Source organism: Triturus cristatus, chromosome 12 (genome assembly GCF_964204655.1).
Source record: "Triturus cristatus chromosome 12, aTriCri1.1, whole genome shotgun sequence".
NCBI lineage: Eukaryota > Metazoa > Chordata > Amphibia > Caudata > Salamandridae > Triturus > Triturus cristatus.
Window position 1 is genome coordinate 422805096 of NC_140595.1, and position 22469 is coordinate 422827564.

At 42.8% G+C, this 22469-nt stretch overlaps 1 protein-coding gene across 1 annotated transcript in view; it reads left to right on the plus strand.

Moving 5' to 3' along the window:
• The window catches only part of LOC146776049 (liver carboxylesterase-like), a 306711-nt gene that overhangs the window by 231654 nt on the left and 52588 nt on the right, over positions 1–22469 (plus strand). The window lies entirely within an intron of this gene.

A 22469-nucleotide genomic window follows, 5' to 3' on the forward strand; every position in this document is an offset into this window, starting at 1 on the left:
TGGCTGGTTGTTGAAAATATGGGGAAGTGGTGTTTTTGTGTTAATTTTGCACGGGAACGCCTACTGTGTATTTCATTAGCGTTAGATGTGGCTCTTGTTTGTAGTGATTTTGTTGGTGTAAGGTATTGATGGAAGAGTGGTGAGATTTGCAGTTTTCACCAAGTTGAGAATGGGATGATAATTAAAAAACACAGAAAAAAAGATAGGTTTGATGAACGTTATAAATAGAAATTAGCATTTAAAAAACCTTTGAAATTCACTGAAAAAATCATAGGTTTCAGGCACGTTATAGTTAGAAATTAGCATTTAAAAAACCTTTGAAACTCACTGAAAAAAACATAGGTTTCAAGTACGTTATAGTTAGAAATTAGCATTTAAAAAACCTTAGAAATTCACTGAAAAAACATAGGTTTCAAGTTCGTTATAGTTAGAAATTAGCATTTAAAAAACCTTAGAAATTCACTGAAAAAACCATAGGTTTCAGGGACGTTATAGTTAGGAATTTGCATTTTAAAAAATCCTTAGAAATTCACTGAAAAACCATAGGTTTCAGGGACGTTATATTTAGTTGGACATTTGACTCATAAAACCAGAGAAATTCGCCTGTTATAGTGTAATGGTGGCCAGGAATCCTCAGGATCGTACGTTGCTCTAAGGGGTCCACCTCTTGACACCCCCACGGTCTGGTTCGATCTACACAGACTCCATGGGGTGATCAAGCGGGGGAAGGAAAGGATGGGGACAGCGGGGAGGGAGACCTGTAGAGAGAAGAAGACAGAGATCAGCACTTAATTCCACTATGCCTTCCTATCCTTCCTTCTCTTACCCTCCCCCCAAGACAGAAGGATCCGCGCGTACCTGTAAAGAAAAGATAACAGTTCTGCTGAGGTAGGTGCACAATGCAGCGTGGGGGGGTAGCCCTCAGAACTGTAGAACAAAAGAAAGGTGCATTACTATAGAACACGCAATCCTAACACGAGAAAGGCGGCCCTGAGAAGGAGTTAGTGATGCATCTCGACCTACCACTGAGCGACCAGAATATGGACACAACAGGGGAGTGTAGCTTCTGTCACGGCTCCCCTGCTCGGGAAGACATAATAAACACATAGATCATTCCCAGTTGCTCGCACACCCACTCAGCATACGGTAGTGATGATTCCACTCATATCCACAATACGTCTTGGGAGATGATCGCACACATCCCGCACTCATAAACCAAAATATGCTTGTGGGCCCTTTCTCAGGGCGTAGGCTGCCTTTGCTGTGTTGCCTGCTTTGTAACTCATGCATTCACCTGACTGTTCACAATGTCACGCTTCTAGTGCTTTAGAAGTCAGGATGGAGTCTATTAAATGAGAGGGTCCTTTCCCTCCTGTTCAAAGTGTCTCTGGTAGTTATCTCAAGGACAATAACCCAACCCCCAGCTCACTCCTGACTAAGAGTGACCGCTAGGTAGTTTACTCCGTGAAACGCTGTTCGCCGCGTTTCTATCCCATAGAAAATAAAGATCTGACCTGCCGCGAAGGAGTCCTGCCTTAGTGTAGGTGGAAGTTTGCTCCACACGGAACCCGGTATTGGATTCCTCCAACGGAGCAATGAAGGGGCGGAATACACCCTGCCACCCAGTGCTGAGTCAACGATCGTCCGGTTTAAGGAAAGATTACCGCCAACACCGACACGTCTGTCTCTGCACTGCTCCGGATTCAAAGTAATCGGCACCCGGGCGGCGTCTCCGGAAGCTCTTGAGCGCTTCCTGGTTGGCGCGTCATCACGCGCCCTGACGTGCCACAGGGGTGCTTGGGTGATGTAGTTTTTATCGTCCACAACGCGTTCTCGCGTGCCATGGCATTGTTCCTCAGGCTCCCCTCCCATGAGTTCTTACATATAGTTAGTTGAGCTAACTATAACTCGCGCCCCCGCAATGCACTGCTGATGAAGTCACATATTACATCATTCATGACATGGTCAGTGACATCACTGATGACATCACTAATGCCATCTCAAATGACATCACTGATGACATCATCCACGTGAAAATCAGATGCACCTGATCAGACCCTAATATAACACTTGATACACCCAGTCTAAAATACCAGTTAGTGCATATCCACTCTCTAATTTGTAGGTCTACACACATCCATTCATTCACCTATACACTCACTCATACATACAGTCAGCCATCAATACAGCATTATCATATCCAGTCACATATCTATACAGACACTCACACACTGCCTCTCATTCTTAGAGTTATTCACACACCTAGTCAGTAATGGAAATAGTCAATAACACTTTCATTTACTCACCTGTACCGTTATACACATACCACGTCACTTATTTAAACATATACTAACACATACTTACACTCTAATACAATAACTAATACAAGGACACACTGATCCATACAGGCACTCTCGCATTCACTCATTCTCACATATAGTCATTTATATAGTCCAACACTCATATATACTGCCTTTCACATATGGAGTTACTCACATGTACCACTGAGGCATCCATTCGCTCACCGAGACACTCATACACACACTCACTCAGAAATACAGACTTGAACACATATACCGAGTGAATTCCCCTCACACATCTATGCAGAGAGTCACACCCCCCCACCCACCCACGCAGACACTCCGGTACTCATATAGGTACTCAGACAAGCAATGAATAGCTCATATAGATCCTCAATTAGTTGCTAACCAAACCATGGAACTGCTTACACACCAACTAACAACCTAAACTGTGTGAATATCTATATCAGTTGCTAACACATGCATTAAGCAAGACACGATTAATTAGTCACTTATACAGTTAGTCACACACCTACTTAATCATCCATCCTGAGTCTTATACACTCATTCATTCTTCAATACACCTTGGCATATATATATTTATAAAGCATATTTAAACTTTACAGAAACACACATTCACTGGATGATGTCACTGATCAGTGATGTCATTTGAGATGTCATCAGTGATGTCACTGACCATGTCATGAGTGTTGTAATATGTGACATCATCAGCAGTGCATTGTGGGGCGCGAGTTATAGTTAGCTCAACTAACTATAACAGGCAAATTTCTCTGGTTTTATATGAGTCAAATGTCCAACTAACTATAACGTCCCTGAAACCTATGGTTTTTTCAGTGAATTTCTAAGGTTTTTAAATGCTAATTTCTAACTATAACGTGCCTGAAACCTATGGCTTTTTCAGTGAATTTCAAAGGTTTTTTAAATGCTAATTTCTAACTATAACGTGCCTGAAACCTATGGTTTTTTCAGTGAATTTATATATGTATATATTATCTACTGACGGTCGCCAGTAGATAGTTATAGTTAGGACCGTGTTTCCATAGGAAATCCGCAACATTCTATTTGGAATAACTTTGGCGCCGGTTGACGAATCCTCGCGAAATTTTCAAAATAGGCGGGGCGCTCCGCTCCGCTTCTAACGTGAAAGTCTCGGGGGGATTCGTCAAGCGGGGGCTGAGAAAAAAGGGGGGTCCCAAAATGCATTTTTCCCATGCAATTTTCCATAGGGACCTTTAGTCCAAGGTACAGCCCGAACGGCTGAACAGAATTACTTGAAATTTGGCAGATAGGTAGTCCTCAGCTCAGGGATGTGCCTTTTGCATATATGGTGTCAATCTGTTCAGTAGTTCCTGAGAAAATCAAAAGTAAAATCATATATATGTGTGGGCGGAGCCTAACGACACATCTCATCCTGAGATCTGATTGGCTGTCAGCACTTCATCCAAGAAGTGTTGGCAGCCATCTTGGGACCAATATACATGATAGCACCTCATTAAAAAGCATTGCAGTTAATAGAAGGTTTTAAGACTTTAGTTACATTATAAATCATTTGTTGATGGTACCATACTCATTTTAGGAATTGTGGTATGTTCTAAGGTGACTTCACCATGTGAAAAAGCCTTCTGCTGGGATATCATGATTGAGAGAAAAATATTTTCTCATGCTTTTCCCACAGAGGTTTGGAAGGTGATCTATAAGCTAAACTGAGAGCTTATTTTCTGTAAATTCACATTATCTTCACATTATCTTTCTCAGTCATGTGAGAATGAAGTCTGACATTCTCAGTAAAACATGTACATCCAACAAGGGCAGAGACTGTCAGTTGATTCCTTTGTGTTCTACTGCAGCTTCCCAGAGTGTTCCAAAGAACAACTAGAGCGCTAACAGTCCTACTTATGATAAACGTATGGCACACCTGAAGCCATCTTGCTTGGATTAAAGTGGTAACTCTTAAAACATTTAATTTAAAAAGGAACAAAATGAGGGGGTTCATTTTTCCATAAAAAGTATGATTAGTGCTGCAGAAAGAAAAATTAGGGCACATTTTGAGTGACTTCTCAAATCCTTTTCTATTTCATTAAAAAATTCTGACATGCAGACTGAAACATGCACTTTCAATACCAGCAGCAGTTTTCCCTGGTGAGCAGTAGCTTTACTACAGTGATCTAATGAGCAAAAAGAGTGCTAACATTCTGAATTTATGGCAAATGTGTGACACATCTGAATGCCTTCTTGATGGAATCAAAGTAAAAAACTGAAAGTATTTCCTACTGAGGAGACTGCAGTAAATGAGGAAATTAGGAAACTTCATAACAAATAAGTCTCCCAAGATGGCCATCAGAGACAAAAGAGCCCAAATGTAGTCCAAATATCACCAAGATGTAGCCCAAGTATAGCCCGATGACAGAATGTCCCAGAGTGTTCTTAAAAACAACTAGAGCGCTTACTGTCTTCATTATGACAAAAGTATGGCACACCTGAAGCCATCTTAATTGGAATAAACTGGTAACACTTAAAACATTTAATTTAAAAAGGAACACAATGAGGGGGTTCATTTTGCCATAGAAATTATGATTAATGCTGAAGAAAGAAAATGAGGGCACATTTTGAGTGACTTCTCAAATCCTCTTCTATTTCATTAAAACATTCTGACATGCAGACTGAAACATGCACTTTTAATACCAGGAGCAGATTTCCATGGTGAACAGTAGTTTTACTACAGTGATCTAATGAGCAACTAGAGTGCTAACATTCAGAATTTATGGCAAATGTGTGACATATCTGAATACCTTCATGATGGAATCAAAGTAAAAAACTGAAAGCATTTCCTACTGAGGAGACTGCAGTACATGAGGAAATTAGGAAACTTCATAACAAATAAATCTCCCAAGATGGCCACCGGAGACAAAAGAGCCCAAATGTAGCCCAAAATCCCCCAGATGTAGTCCAAATATAGCCCAATGACAGAAGTGTGCAAAACACTTATTATTTTGTGTTTTTGCAGTGTTATATAGTGCAGACTTTTCAGGTATTGGAGTGCTTTACATGAGCATTGGTTACATCACACAAGAACAAATTCATTTTGGTTGTAGACATGGGGAGACTAAGTGATTTGACCAGAATCACAGAATGTCGAGCTGAAGCAGAAACTCCAACCTGGTTCCCCAGTTGCAAAGTCTGCAGTTCTGGAAGTAACACCACATCCTCTCCCCTAAGTGCAACATTTAATCAAGTGGTCAACTGGATAAAGAAACATAAAGATAACAAATAAATTAAAAGTGCTTTGTCGCTATTTGAAAACTCAGAAAATATGTCCTTATATTAGTCTTTTAGAGCACTAACCATAATTTTGATGCCAATAAGACGCTCTCATATATGTAATTTCTAAAGGAAATGCTCTAGGTATTACAGTTTTGATTACATCAAGATGACGTCAGGCGTTCCACACTTTTGTAATAAATATAGAATGTTAGCAATCTAGTTGTTCATTAGGATACTGTTGAGAGGCAGAGGCCAGGGGCACGGACTCTGAAAATTGAAGGCAGGTAGGAGGGTGCAAAGGCAACAATTTAACCACACTGAGCAGGCAGGAAGGGCCGTGGCAGCACAACAGACTATGGAGGGCAGTGGAAAGGGGGGCAGGGGCAACAAACCAAAAATACAGGACTTGCAAGAGAGGCTGTGGCAATGTAATAGACCATTGTGGGCAGAAGGAAGAGGCAATGGTAGTACAACCATACATGTCAACAGACCCGATTCAGCCAGGAAACGTCCAATATTTTTAAGCTCAAATGGGCTTTATTTGATCTGTCTCCTGTCTACAATCTCCTCTTTTTCAATGTAACTCAAAGGGGAAAATCAATACCCCAGTTTTTTTTTCAAAATCTCCCTCTTACCAAGTTCAAAATGTTCACAAGTATGGTACATTGGATCATGGAAGGAAATGGGGTAGGGACATGGACTTTGATAACAGAGGACAGGAGGGACCTGGAGAGATGCACCAAACTGACCCTACAGGGCAGGCATCAGGGTTTGCAGCAGCACAATACACCACACAGGGCATGCAGGACGGGAGTGCAGCACAACAATCCATAGAAATCAAGAGGGAGGGGACAGGACCATGCACATGGACAACAGAGAACAGAGGGGCAAGAGGCAATGGTAGCTAGCTGACCATAATGGACAGACAGGAGAGAAAGCTGCAGCATAACAGACCATAAAGGGCAGGAGGGACGGATCAGGGGCATTACAATGGAACAGACAAGCCAGGAGAGAGGGAGTAGGGGTCTGCACATGTAAACAGACGGCTGGGGGCAAGGGGGCAGGGCAGAAGCAGCAAGATAGCCATGGAGGTCAGGCAGGATGGGCACTAGAAGCAAGACACACCATGAAGAGCAACAGTGAGACTGTGATGGAATACACACAGACCATGGAGGGAAGGTGGGAGGGGGTCAGGGGCAGCCAACTGACCACACAGGGAAGGTGGGAGGGGCCATGGCAGCACAGAAGACCATGCATGGCAAGTGGGAGGGTTAGAGGCAGCACAATGGCTATGATGGGCAAGAAGGAGGGTGCAGGGGCATGCACAAAGGACGATGGAGGATAGAAGGGAGGGTCAGGACCTGTGCACAGACAAGAAAGTTCAGGGGAAGGGGCCTCACAACAGACCGCACGGGGCAGGCAGGAGGAGCAGTTGCAGCACAACAGACCAGGGAGGGCAGAAGGGTGTGGCAGTACAATGGACCATGTAGGACAGGTGGAAGAGGATAGGGGCATGGCATGTGGACAGGCAGGGTGGAGGTGGCAGGGACAGGTTACAGTCATCTGACAATGCTAGGCAGGTGGGAGGGGAGTGGCAGCTCAACAGAACACTCAGAGTAGATAGGAGTGGCAGTTCCATGGAACATGGAGGGCAAAAAGGATGGAGCAGGGGCATGCACAAAGACATCGGAGGGCAGGGGGAAGGAGAATAGGGGCAGCAAGCTAAGCACAGAGTTTAAGAAGGAGGTCAATGATGGTGCATAGAATTGGGCAATGGAGGGCAGGAGGAGTGGACTGGTATATCATACTAAATTGAGGGCATTGGCAGCACATCAGACCATGCATGGCAGGAGGGAGGAGGCTAGTCCATGGATTCACACAACAGATGATAGGGAGGAGGGGGATGGGGCAGCAAGCTAACTGTTCAGAGAAGGCGGGTATTAGGAACTTTATTGTTTTTAAAACGTGTGTCTGTGTGAACTACTTAAAATATGAACAAGTATGCAGCATAATCTCACTTTTATTCAGGAAGAAGAGGACGTTTGTGACTGTGACTCCGGACTCACTTGGCAGAAACACCCCCTGACCCTCCACCCCCTATCGCAAAATGTAATACCCGTGAAAAGGGTAGGTGAACACAGTGTTATATAGAACATAGTCCTGAGAGCACGATTGAAAATGAAAACTAGATATAGTGTATGGTATAAACTATGCACCAAAAATTGTGATATAAGATGAACCGGGCGTGAAATATAATATGCAATACATTGCGCGCAATGACAGATTCATTGGAGAGCGCGAGATAGCACAGGCACTAGCACGTGCTATGCGATATACGCCTTGGAGTGTAATATGCACAGGGCAGTGTTGTGTAACCTAACTAGTCTCTAAAGTTGTAATATAAAATATGTGCTGGGGAGTGTAACGTTGCATATGCACTGTGACAAAGATATGGATCCCAGATTGTAATATGTATGGCATAGCACTGTGCGTTATAACATAGGCATCGAGGAAGGCACGTTAGATGGGGCAATATAACCCGTGCGAAGACAAGTGTGGCATGACATATTCACGGGGTGGTGTTACAGTGCACATGGGCTAGAGAGTGTCATAGCATATGCACTAGCTGGTGGAATACAACACAGAGGTGTGTGGCACTCAGCAGGCAATGGTGGGTGTAACACAGCATTGGGCTCTGCCAGGAGCGCGCTGTGACTCTCAAGTGATGTTCGTCCCCTTTCCAGAGAGTAAAATAAAAAGTATTACACATCCGGCAGTGGATGTGTGTTTTATTAACCGTGAGGGGGGTTTCTTGCATAGTTTTGGTCAAATTTTTGTCGAATCCCCTTTGAATGGCTTGGTGTGCATGTGTATTAAATGTGCCCGTCAATAGCTACCCATGTTTGTATAAATAAACGACAAGGGTGTCTACCGGGATTAGGCACGGTAGGGCATCAGACATGTCAGAGCTTCACTAGTGGTGTAAATACATTCCACGTGGATTCATTGTATGCATAGTCGCCTTTTAATGAATATCACGCAAATCGACATGGTGATAGGTATGTACGGTTTGTCAAGCATGTCCTAGGTGTGTCTATAAATACATATTTTTTAAAAATAATAAAAAACAGTGGCCGGCCCTGGGGATTGGGGTCAAAAAAATATAATTAGGAGACAGGCCCTGGGGGATGGGGTCATCAGGGCCAATAAATTAGAATAAGAAAGGGAACCACACAGCCCCCCTTCTTAAAAAATTTAAATAAATAAAAGACTGGCACCGTGCCGGAGGCCACGCCCCCTCCTTGCAGCACTCTGCAAACGCGCCCCCTGGTGAGTTGCAAGTTGGGGAATTGATTCCTCTTCAATACTGAGGGTCCCTGAGGGCCAACTAGCCCAACAGGCATCTCCAGTATGCGCCAGGGAGGTGTTCTGAGGCCTAGACCCTTTTTACACCTCTCTGCAACGCAGCTCTGTGGCGCTTACTGAAGGTACCTAGTGGTCTAGTTTGACCCTAGGGACCCTTAGGATTCAAGGGGACTTAATCTCTCAACTTAGAACAGCCACTGGGGGCGTTTACACAGTGGTGAAGGGAGGGGACGGGGCCTGAGGTGACATGTGCAAACACGCACTATGGCACGTTTTAAATTGGGGATATAATTTCCCTTCAATACTGAGGGCCCCTGGGGGCTAACTAGCCTACCAAGTGCTTCCAGTAAGCGCCACTGAGCTGCATTGCAGAGAGGTGGTCCAGGCCGTGCCACTTTTTACATCTCTCTGCAACGCAGCTCTGTGGCACTTACTGGAGGTACCTAGTGGGCTAGTTGGACTCTAGGGACCCTCAGGATTCAAATGAACTTAATCTCCCAACTAAAAACGGACATAGGGCGTGTTTACACAGTGGTGAAGGGAGGGGACGGGGCCTGAGTTAACGTGTGCAAAAACGCCCTGTGGTAGTTTTAATCCCCCTGCCTTATTATATACTAGGGGCTTACAGAGGAGGTCATGCTAATCACAGGGGGACCCCAACGCATAATGTTCCCTAGTGTATGTAGGTGTTTTCACTGTATTCTTAGTGTCTTTTAACATAGCACTGGCTCTAGGACTGGTTAGTCAGACTCAGTTACCACCAGTATCCGTCTGAAAAAGTTGAGGGTACAGGATGATTTTGCAACAAGGCTTCTTTCTGCTCTTCTTTTTGTTCTTTCTGCACGTTATCCTTCTTCCTGCACTTTTCTTCGTCTTTGAGGACTTCTGTTGCTTCTTTCTGCACTTCTGTTTTTTTCTTTCTGTGCATTTTTTCTTCTTTCTTCACATGTCCTATCTCTGTAGGCATAGTTAGGAATTAGCATTTAAAAAACCTCAGAAATTCACTGAAAAAACCATAGGTTTCAGGGGTGTTATAGTTAGCTGGACTTTTCACTTGTGCAAAACCATTGAAATTCCCCCGTTATAGTTAGTTCAGCTAACTATAACTCGCGCGCCCGCAATGCACTGCTGATGACGTCATATATTACATCACTCATGACATGGTCAGTGACATCACTCATGACATCACTGATGACATCTCAAATGACATCACTGATGAAATCACTGATGACATCATCCTTGTGATAGAGTGGCAGACCTCCTTTCACCCTAATATAACCTTTGATACACACATTCAAAAATAGAGACTAAAATTTTCAAAACAATGGACATACCAATACCAGTTACAACAACCTCTTCAGTAATTCTAAGATCCACATACACATCCACTCATTCACCAACAGTCCTATACAGTCACTCATACATGTACTCACTCATCAAATGTACTCATACACCTATACATCCTGTTACACAATGCCACTCATCCATAGAGTTACTCACACACATAGTCACTCATGCTAATAAAGAATCAAACATACATTTACTTGCATATACAGTTATACACACACCACCACACTTACTTCTACGGAAACTTACACATACTTAGTCTTTTAAACAATCACTTATAGAAACACATACTTATTCATACAGGAACTCTTTCAATCTCTCACTCTCACATATACTCACTTATATACACCAATAGTCACATATACTAGTTTAAAACATATGTAGTTACTCATAAAGACACTATTGAGACAGTTATTCACTCACTAACACACCCATACACACACTCATCCACCCATACAGTCCTGCACACATGCTGTCTTCAACACATACAAACAGTGAGTCACTCATTCATGCACCTATGCACTACGTAATACCCCCCACTGAACCATGCAGACACTCAGACTGATACTCAAAAAACCAACTAATAACCTATATAGACACCCATGTAGCTACTCACCAACCCATGCAGCCACTTATACACAAAGTGAGAGACTGATACAGATATTTACATATTTAAACATTACTCACTACGCCATGTATTCACTATGATACACTTAATCAGTCAGTTACACAATCAATTTTTCAAAAACAAATCATCCATTTAGACACTTATATACCCATTTATTCTTCCATCGACCTTGAGATATACATATATAAAACATATTTAATTTTCAGAAAAACACACATTCACTGGATGATGTCATCAGTGATGTCATCAGTGATGTCATTTGAGATGTCATCAGTGATGTCATGAGTGATGCCACTGACCATGTGTATATATATATAATATATATATATATATATATATATATATATATATATATATATATATATATATTCACTGAAAAAACCATAGGTTTCAGGGGTGTTATAGTTAGCTGGACTTTTCACTTGTACAAAACCATTGAAATTCCCCCGTTATAGTTAGTTCAGCTAACTATAACTCGCGCGCCCGCAATGCACTGCTGATGACGTCACATATTACATCACTCATGACATGGTCAGTGACATCACTCATGACATCACTGATGACATCTCAAATGACATCACTGATGACATCACTGATGACATCATCCAGTGAATGTGTGTTATTCTGAAAATTAAATATGTTTTATATATGTATATCTCAAGGTCGATGGAAGAATAAATGGGTATATAAGTGTCTAAATGGATGATTTGTTTTTGAAAAATTGATTGTGTAACTGACTGATTAAGTGTATCATAGTGAATACATGGCTTAGTGAGTAATGTTTAAATATGTAAATATCTGTATCAGTCTCTCACTTTGTGTATAAGTGGCTGCATGGGTTGGTGAGTAGCTACATGGGTGTCTATATAGGTTATTAGTTGGTTTTTTGAGTATCAGTCTGAGTGTCTGCATGGTTCGGTGGGGGTATTACGTAGTGCATAGGTGCATGAATGAGTGACTCACTGTTTGTATGTGTTGAACACAGTATGTGTGCAGGACTGTATGGGTGGATGAGTGTGTGTATGGGTGTGTTAGTGAGTGAATGACTGTCTCAATAGTGTCTTTATGAGTAACTACATATGTTTTAAACTAGTATATGTGACTATTGGTGTATATATGTGAGTATATGTGAGAGTGAGAGATTGAAAGAGTTCCTGTATGAATAAGTATGTGTTTCTATAAGTGATTGTTTAAAAGACTAAGTATGTGTAAGTTTCCGTAGAAGTAAGTGTGGTGGTGTGTGTATAACTGTATATGCAAGTAAATGTATGTTTGATTCTTTATTAGCATGAGTGACTATGTGTGTGAGTAACTATGGATGAGTGGCATTGTGTAACAGGATGTATAGGTGTATGAGTACATATGATGAGTGAGTACATGTATGAGTGACTGTATTGGACTGTTGGTGAATGAGTGGATGTGTATGTGGATCTTAGAATTACTGAAGAGGTTGTTGTAACTGGTATTGGTATGTCCATTGTTTTGAAAATTTTAGTCTCTATTTTTGAATGTGTGTATCAAAGGTTATATTAGGGTGAGAGGAGGTCTGCCACTCTATCACAAGGATGATGTCATCAGTGATGTCATCAGTGATGTCATTTGAGATGTCATCAGTGATGTCATGAGTGATGTCACTGACCATGTCATGAGTGATGTAATATGTGACGTCATCAGCAGTGCATTGCGGGCGCGCGAGTTATAGTTAGCTGAACTAACTATAACGGGGGAATTTCAATGGTTTTGTACAAGTGAAAAGTCCAGCTAACTATAACACCCCTGAAACCTATGGTTTTTTCAGTGAATTTCTGAGGTTTTTTAAATGCTAATTCCTAACTATAACGTGCCTGAAACCTATGGTTTTTTCTGTTAATTTCAAAGGTTTTTTAAATGCTAATTTCTAACTATGCCTACAGAGATAGGACATGTGAAGAAAGAAGAAAAAATGCACAGAAAGAAACAAAAGAAGTGCAGAAAGAAGCAACAGAAGTCCTCAAATACGAAGATAAGTGCAGGAAGAAGGATAACGTGCAGAAAGAACAAAAAGAAGAGCAGAAAGAAGCCTTGTTGCAAAATCATCCTGTACCCTCAACTTTTTCAGACGGATACTGGTGGTAACTGAGTCTGACTAACCAGTCCTAGAGCCAGTGCTATGTTAAAAGACACTTAGAATACAGTGAAAACACCTACATACACTAGGGAACATTATGCGTTGGGGTCCCCCTGTGATTAGCCTTACCTCCTCTATAAGCCCCTAGTATATAATAGGGCATGGGGATTAAAACTACCTCTTAAAACAGGCCACAGGGCGTTTTTGCACACGTTAACTCAGGCCCCGTCCCCTCCTTTCACCATTGTGTAAACACGCCCTGTGTCCGTTTTTAGTTGGGAGATTAAGTTCATTTGAGTCCTGAGGGTCCCTAGGGTCCAACTAGCCCACTAGGTACCTCCAGTAAGTGCCACAGAGCTGCGTTGCAGAGAGGTGTAAAAAGTGGCACGGCCTGGACCACCTCTCTGCAATGCAGCTCAGTGGCGCTTACTGGAAGCACTTGGTGGGCTAGTTAGCCCCCAGGGGCCCTCAGTATTGAAGGGAAATTATATCCCCAATTTAAAACGTGCCATGGTGCGTGTTTGCACACGTCACCTCAGGCCCCGTCCCCTCCCTTCACCACTGTGTAAACGCGCCCTGTGGCTGTTCTAAGTTGAGAGATTAAGTCCCCTTGAATCCTAAGGGTCCCTAGGGTCACACTAGACCACTAGGTACCTCCAGTAAGCGCCACAGAGCTGCGTTGCAGAGAGGTGTAAAAAGGGGCTTGGCCTCAGAACACCTGTCTGCAGCGCAGCTCCCTGGCGCATACTGGAGATGCCTGTTGGGGGCGCGTTTGCAGAGTGCTGCATGGAGGGGGCATGGCCTCCGGCACGATGCCAGTCTTTTATTTATTTTATTTTTTTAAGAAGGGGGGCTGTGTGGTTCCCCTTCTTATTCTAATTTATTGGCCCTGATGACCCCATCCCCCAGGGCCTGTCTCCTAATTATATTTTTTTGACCCCAATCCCCAGGGCCGGCCACTGTTTTTTATTATTTTTAAAAAATATATATTTATAGACACACCTAGGACATGCTGGACAAACCGTACGTACCTATCACCATGACGATTTGCGTGATATTCATTAAAAGGCGACTATGCATGCAATTAATCCACGTGGAATGTATTTACACCACTAGTGAAGCTCTGACATGTCTGATGCTCTACCGTGCCTAATCCCGGTAGACACCCTTGTCGTTTATTTATACAAACATGGGTAGCTATTGACGGGCACATTTAATACACATGCACACCAAGCCATTCAAAGGGGATTCGACAAAAATTCGACCAAAACTATGCAAGAAACCCCCCTCATAGTTAATAAAACACACATCCACTGCCGGATGTGTAATACTTTTTATTTTACTATCTGGAAAGGGGACGAACATCACTTGCGAGTCACAGCGCGCTCCTGACAGAGCCCAATGCTGTGTTACACCCACCATTGCCTGCCGAGTGCCACACACCTCTGTATTGTATTCCACTAGCTAGTGCATATGCTATGACACTCTCTAGCCCATGTGCACTGTAACACCACCCCGTGAAAATGTCATGCCACACTTGTCTTCGCACGGGTTATATTGCCCCATCTAACGTGCCTTCCTCGATGCCTATGTTATAACGCACAGTGCTATGCCATACATATTACAATTTGGGATCCATATCTTTGTCACAGTGCATATGCAACGTTACACTCCCCAGCACATATTTTATATTACAACTTTAGAGACTAGTTAGGTTACACAACACTGCCCTGTGCATATTACACTCCAAGGCGCATATCGCATAGCACACGCTAGTGCCTGTGCTATCTCGCGCTCTCCAATGAATCTGTCATTGCGCACAATGTATTGCATATTATATTTCACGCCTGGTTCATCTTATATCACACTTTTTGGTGCATAGTTTATACCATACACTATATCTAGTTTTCATTTTCAATCGTGCTCTCAGGACTATGTTCTATATAACACTGTGTTCACCTACCCTTTTCACGGGCATTACATTTTGCGATAGGGGGTGGAGGGTCAGGGGGTGTTTTTGCCAAGTGAGCCCGGAGTCACAGTCACTAACGTCTTCTTCTTCCTGAATAAAAGTGAGATTATGCTGCATACTTGTTCATATTTTAAGTAGTTTGCACAGACAAAATGTTTTAAAAACAATAAAGTTTCTAATACCCGCCTTCTCTGAACAGTTAGCTTGCTGCCCCATCCCCCTCCTCCATATCCTCTGTTGTGTGAATCCATGGACTAGCCTCCTCCCTCCTGCCATGCATGGTCTGATGTGCTGCCACTGCCCTCAATTTAGTATGATGTACCAGTCCACTCCTCCTGCCCTCCATTGCCCAATTCTATGCCCCATCATTGACCTCCTGCTTAAACTCTGTGCTTAGCTTGCTGCCCCTATTCTCCTTCCCCCTGCCCTCCGATGTCTTTGTGCATGCCCCTGCTCCATCCTTTTTGCCCACCATGTCCCATGGACCTGCCACTCCTATCTACTCTGAGTGTTCTGTTGAGCTGCCACTCCCCTCCCACCTGCCTAGCATTGTCAGATGACTGTAACCTGTCCCTGCCACCTCCACCCTGCCTGTCCACATGCCATGCCTCTATCCTCTTCCTCCTGTCCTACATGGTCCATTGTACTGCCACACCCTTCTGCCCTCCCTGGTCTGTTGTGCTGCAACTGCTCCTCCTGCCTGCCCCGTGTGGTCTGTTGTGAGGCCCCTTCCCCTGAACTTTCTTGTCTGTGCACAGGTCCTGACCCTCCCTTCTATCCTCCATCGTCCTTTGTGCATGCCCCTGCACCCTCCTTCTTGCCCATCATAGCCATTGTGCTGCCACTAACCCTCCCACTTGCCATGCATGGTCTTCTGTGCTGCCATGGCCCCTCCCACCTTCCCTGTGTGGTCAGTTAGCTGCCCCTGACCCCCTCCCACCTTCCCTCCATGGTCTGTGTGTATGCCATCACAGTCTCACTGTTGCTCTTCATGTTGTGTCTTGCTTCTAGTGCCCATCCTGCCTGACCTCCATGGCCATCTTGCTGCTCCTGCCCTGCCCCCTTGCCCCCAGCCCTCTGTTTACATGTGCAGACCCCTACCCCCTCCCTCCTGGCTTGTCTGTTCCATTGTAATGCCCCTGATCCGTCCCTCCTGCCCTTTATGGTCTGTTATGCTGCAGCCTTCTCTCCTGTCTGTCCATTATGGTCAGCTAGCTACCATTGCCTCTTGCCCCTCTGTTCTCTGTTGTCCATGTGCATGGTCCTGTCCCCTCCCTCTTGCTTTCTATGGATTGTTGTGCTGCACTCCCGTCCTGTATGCCCTGTGTGGTGTATTGTGCTGCTGCAAACCCTGATGCCTGCCCTGCAGGGTCAGTTTGGTGCACCTCTCCATGTCTCTCCTGTCCTCTGTTATCCAAGTCCATGTCCCTATCCCATTTCCTTCCATGATCCAATGTACCATACTTGCGAACATTTTGAACTTGGTAAGAGGGAGATTTTGAAAAAAAACTGGGGTATTGATTTTCCCCTTTGAGTTACATTGAAAAAGAGGATATTGTAGACAGGAGACAGATCAAATAAAGCCCATTTGAGCTTAAAAACATTGGACATTTCCTGGCTGAATCGGGTCTGTTGGCATGTATGGTTGTACTACCATTGCCTCTTCCTTCTGCCCACAATGGTCTATTACATTGCCACAGCCTTGAAGGAGGGTAGATTTTGTATCACAGGGGGCCCCTGGCCCGTTCTGTCCACACCTGAAGTATGAGACCCTTGTCCTTGCCCTGCCAGCCACATTTGTAGGCCGTATTAAATTGACCAGCGGGTCCTGTGTTGCTATATAATTATCCTGAGACATCCTTACCACTCAGCCAGCATAAAACCCCTGTGTAGGCCCTTCTGTTCAATATGTAGGCCTCTTTGTTAAATTGACCATAGCTCTGCAATTTTAGTGTATAGCAGTCTGAAGGCAGGTCTGCGAGGCCTTCTGCTCCAAACTAGTAGCCCCCACCCTACCCGAGTGCTCCGTGCTCGGTATCAAAGTTCAACAGCCCCCTGAAGCTGTCGACATACAGTAGGCTGCATCCTGGACTGGTACTTGCTTCCTGGGCAGGTTTCCCGCTTTTAAGGAAGTGGCAACCGCAGAGCGTCAAGTTAGGAGAACTGAGGAGATTTTATACATGAATATATTGAATTCCTGTACAATACCCATTATTTTCTGCTTGCTCTATGGAACTTACGATAAGCGATTGGCCTGAGAGACTGACCTTTTCACCCAGTCCATTGTCAGCATTAAGTGGGTAAATGACGAAATGTCTGGTAAAATCTGCAGACGAAGCTTTTGGGTAGCATACGTAGGTAGATGTAGCGTGCAAAGGAGCCCACAAAATGATATAAAAAGGGAGCACCCACAGATATCGACGGACAACCTCGCCGTCTGTATGTAGGTTAACAGGCTGTGCAGGTTTTCCCCAAGAACTGGGAGCTCTTGTCTTCCTTTGCTTAAAATGTCTTGCTCGGCTTTGCTTGAAGTATCTTATTCTATTTTACCTATATGAAATGTCATGTTATGTTTAACCATTGTTCTCTTTACTTTTGCATTTAAAAGATGTTGTATTGTAATTGCAGGAATGCTTGCTCTAAGAGTAAATGTGAGTGTCCCTAGGTAACATTTTCCTTGGTGTAACTTGTTTCTCATGATGCATTTATAGATGTGTTTTCTCTCTCTCTCTGTCAGTCCATTAATTGAGATACAGAGAATATCATGACAGCTGTATGATTATCTGGATTCTGTATTTTGTACTTTAGGTCTCTATTCTGCGGTTTCTTTGAAGTTGCATCTTCTCATTAAACTGCCATTGTATTCTGCCTCCAATTCCATGTCTCATATGTCTGTTTTCTTCATTTTTGGAGCAAGCGTTCCTAGGCACCCCGGCTCAAATTAAGGTGCCCCTTTTGTCCCTGACTCACTCTCCTGCTCAGTTCTGTGGTGGCTCCCGGGGCTCTGGGGACCGCCCCTAGCTTCCTTGACCCGTAATAGATCTTCCCTCCAACAGCCTCTCTTGCAAGTCCTGTATTGTTGGTTTGTTGCCCCTGCCCCCCTTTCCACTGCCCTCCATAGTCTGTTGTGCTTCCACGGCCCTTCCTGCCTGCTCAGTGTGGTTAAATTGTTGCCTTTGCACCCTCCTACCTGCCTTCAATTTTCAGAGTCCGTGCCCCTGGCCTCTGCCTCTCAACAGTATCCTAATGAACAACTAGATTGCTAACATTCTATATTTATTACAAAAGTGTGGAGCGCCTGACATCATCTTGATGTAATCAAAACTGTAATACCTAGAGCATTCCTTTAGAAATTACATATATGAGAGGGTCTTATTGGCATCAAAATTATGGTTAGTGCTCTAAAAGACTAAAATAAGGACATATTTTCTGAGTTTTCAAATAGCGACAAAGCACTTTTAAATTATTTGTTATCTTTATGTTTTTTTATCTAGTTGACAACTTGATTAAATGTTGCACTTAGGGGAGAGGATGTGGTGTTACTTCCAGAACTGCAGACTTTGCAACTGGGGAACCAGGTTGAAGTTTCTGCTTCAGCTCGACATTCTGTGATTCTGGTCAAATCACTTAGTCTCCCCATGTCTACAACCAAAATGAATTTGTTCTTGTGTGATGTAACCAATGCTCATGTAAAGCACTCCAATACCTGACAAGTCTGCACTATATAACACTGCAAAAACACAAAATAATAAGTGTTTTGCACACTTCTGTCATTGGGCTATATTTGGGCTATATCTGGGTGATTTTGGGCTACATTTGGGCTCTTTTGTCTCCGGTGGCCATCTTGGGAGATTTATTTGTTATGAAGTTTCCTAATTTCCTCATGTACTGCAGTCTCCTCAGTCGGAAATGCTTTCAGTTTTTTACTTTGATTCCATCATGAAGGTATTCAGATATGTCACACATTTGCCATGAATTCTGAATGTTAGCACTCTAGTTGCTCATTAGATCACTGTAGTAAAACTACTGCTCACCATGGAAGTCTGCTCCTGGTATTAAAAGTGCATGTTTCAGTCTGCATGTCAGAATTTTTTAATGAAATAGAAGAGGATTTGAGAAGTCACTCAAAATGTGCCCTCATTTTCTTTCTTCAGCATTAATCATAATTTCTATGGCAAAATGAACCCCCTCATTGTGTTCCTTTTTAAATTAAATGTTTTAAGTGTTACCAGTTTATTCCAATCAAGATGGCTTCAGGTGTGCCATACTTTTGTCATAATGAAGACAGTAAGTGCTCTAGTTGTTTTTAAGAACATTCTTGGACATTCTGTCATTGGGCTATACTTGGGCTACATCTGGGTGATATTTGGGCTACATTTGGGCTCTTTTGTCTCTGGTGGCCATCTTGGGAGACTTATTTGTTATGAAGTTTCCTAATTTCCTCATTTACTGCAGTCTCCTCAGTAGGAAATACTTTCAGTTTTTTACTTTGATTCCATCAAGAAGGCATTCAAATGTGTCACACATTTGCCATAAAATCAGAATGTTAGCACTCTTTTTGCTCATTAGATCACTGTAGTAAAGCTACTGCTCACCAGGGAAAACTGCTGCTGGTATTGAAAGTGCATGTTTCAGTCTGCATGCCAGGATTTGAGAAGTCACTCAAAATGTGCCCTAATTTTTCTTTATGCAGCACTAATCATACTTTTTATGGAAAAATGAACCACCTCATTTTGTTCCTTTTTAAATTAAATGTTTTAAGAGTTACCACTTTAATCCAAGCAAGATGGCTTCAGGTGTGCCATACATTTATCATAAGTAGGACGGTTAGCGCTCTAGTAGTTCTTTGGAACACTCTGGAAAGCTGCAGTAGAACACAAAGGAATCAACTGACAGTCTCTGCCCTTGTTGGATGTACATGTTTTACTGAGAATGTCAGACTTCATTCTCACATGACTGAGAAAGATAATGTGAATTTACAGAAAATAAGCTCTCAGTTTAGCTTATAGATCACCTTCCAAACCTCTGTGGTAAAAGCATGAGAAAATATTTTTCTCTCAATCATGATATCCCAGCAGAAGGCTTTTTCACATGGTGAAATCACCTTAGAACATACCACAATTCCTAAAATGAGTATGGTACCATCAACAAATGATTTATAATGTAACTAAAGTCTTAAAATCTTCTATTAACTGCAATGCTTTTTAATGAGGTGCTATCATGTATATTGGTCCCAAGATGGCTGCCAACACTTCTTGGATGAAGTGCTGACAGCCAATCAGATCTCAGGATGAGATGTGTGGTTAGGCTCCGCCCACATATATATATTGATTTAAATGCTATTTTCTCAGGAACTACTGAACAGATTTACACCAGACCTACAAAAGGCACTTCCTTGACCTGAGGACTACCTCTCTGCCAAATTTCAAGTAACTCTGTTCAGCCGTTCGGGCTGTAGCTGTGTCTAAAGGTCCTATGGAAAAATGCATGGGAAAAACGCGTTTTGGGACCCCCCTTTTTTCTCAGCCCCCGCTTGACGAATCCCCCCGAGACTTTCAGGGTAGGAGCGGAGCGTAGCGCCCCACCTATTTTGAAAATTTCGCGAGGATTCATCGACCGGCGCCAAAGTTATTCCAAATAGAATGTTGCGGATTTCCTATGGAAACAGGGTCCTAACTATAACTATCTACTGGCGACCGCCAGTAGATAATATATATATATATATATGTGTTACAGCAAACAAATGATGGACGGAATGCTGACAATGCAAACATTCTCCCCCAGTCAAAAGATCTGGGTTAAATCCATAGTTCTTTTGCCCACTATGCCACCCCAGTTTGGACCCAGCCATCTGCAAATCAGTCTTGACCCTGTGCCCCATGGGAACAGTCCAGACTGAACTGCCAGGCCAGGTCATCCTGGACTGGAAAGAAGCATCCTGGGACCGGTGTCAGGGTATTTCACCCTTCTTCAGCCAGGCTATCTTTAATCCAGTGGCACAGTGAGCAAGGGACCCACGTCTGGGCATACCCATCCCACTTAGGGCGAAAAGTGTTAAAGCAAACAAATGATAGACGGAATGCTGACAATGCAAACATTCTCTCCCAGTCAAAAGATCTGGGTTAAATCCATCGTTCTTTTGCCCACTACGCCACCCCAGTTTGGACCCAGCCATATGCATATCAATCTTGACCCTGTGCCCCATGGGAACAGTCCAGACTGAACGGCCAGGCCATGTCCTCCCTGGACCGGAAACAAGCATCTTGGGACTGGTTTCAGGGTATGTCTCCCTTCTTCAGCCAGGCTAGCTTGAATCCAGTGGCACAGTGAGCAAGGGACTCACGTCTGGGCATACCCATCCCACTTAGGGCGAAAAGTGTTACAGCAAACAAATGATGGACGGAATGCTGACAATGCAAACATTCTCCCCCAGTCAAAAGATCTGGGTTAAATCCATCGGTATTTTGCCCACTACGCCACCCCAGTTTGGACCCAGCCATATGCAAATCAGTCTTGACCCTGTGCCCCATGGGAACAGTCCAGAACGAACTGGCAGGCCAGGTCCTCCCTGAACCAGAAACAAGCATCCTAGACAGGTATGCCCAGATGCTGGTCCCATACTCTCCATGCCACTGGAGTCAAGCTATCCTGGCTGATGATGGTTGAAAGCATGAAACCGGTCCTAGGATGCTTGTTTCCAGTTCAGGGAGGACCTGGCCTGGAACTTCCAATTTAATTTGACACAAAAAAGTAAGCAATTTAAAAAATACATTTGACTAAAAATATATTATGTTATAAACATTACTAATTTGAAAAATATAATTTTAAATGCACAGAAACATAATAATATAATTTTAAACAATATAAACAAAACTATAAAAATCTAGGAATAACACATATACTATTCCCACTCCAGCCTACGCAACAGTAGGGAAAGCGTTGAACTCAGGAGGGGTAAAATGTAGTAATCCTACTCCAGTTGGTGCAACAGTAGGGAATGTACTTCACTTCAAACACATAACGTATTTTTATACAAGTATTAGTTTTATAATATTATAAAATGATTAATTTAAAATGTGATATATAAAATGTAAAACAAATAAAATAATTATACATTTGTAAAATAATTAATATAATACCTTTTTTTATTTAGGAGGTATTTCATTAAATTCCCACACTACAGTCCCACATACCTAGCAATGCACATTTAACATATATCTAAATTAAAACAATATAAGGATTACACAATTTACATAATTAGCAATTCATAATTTAGCAAGAATTAATAGTTAATCACATATTATTTAATTAAATTCCCACCCTATAACTCTACAAACCCAAGAACCCGCACCTAAAATATAAATTTAAAAAAATTAATAATTACACAATTTACATAATGAATTGACGATTAATTAATTAATATTTTATGAATAATTATTCAATTATCATTTAACTTCCCATCCCATA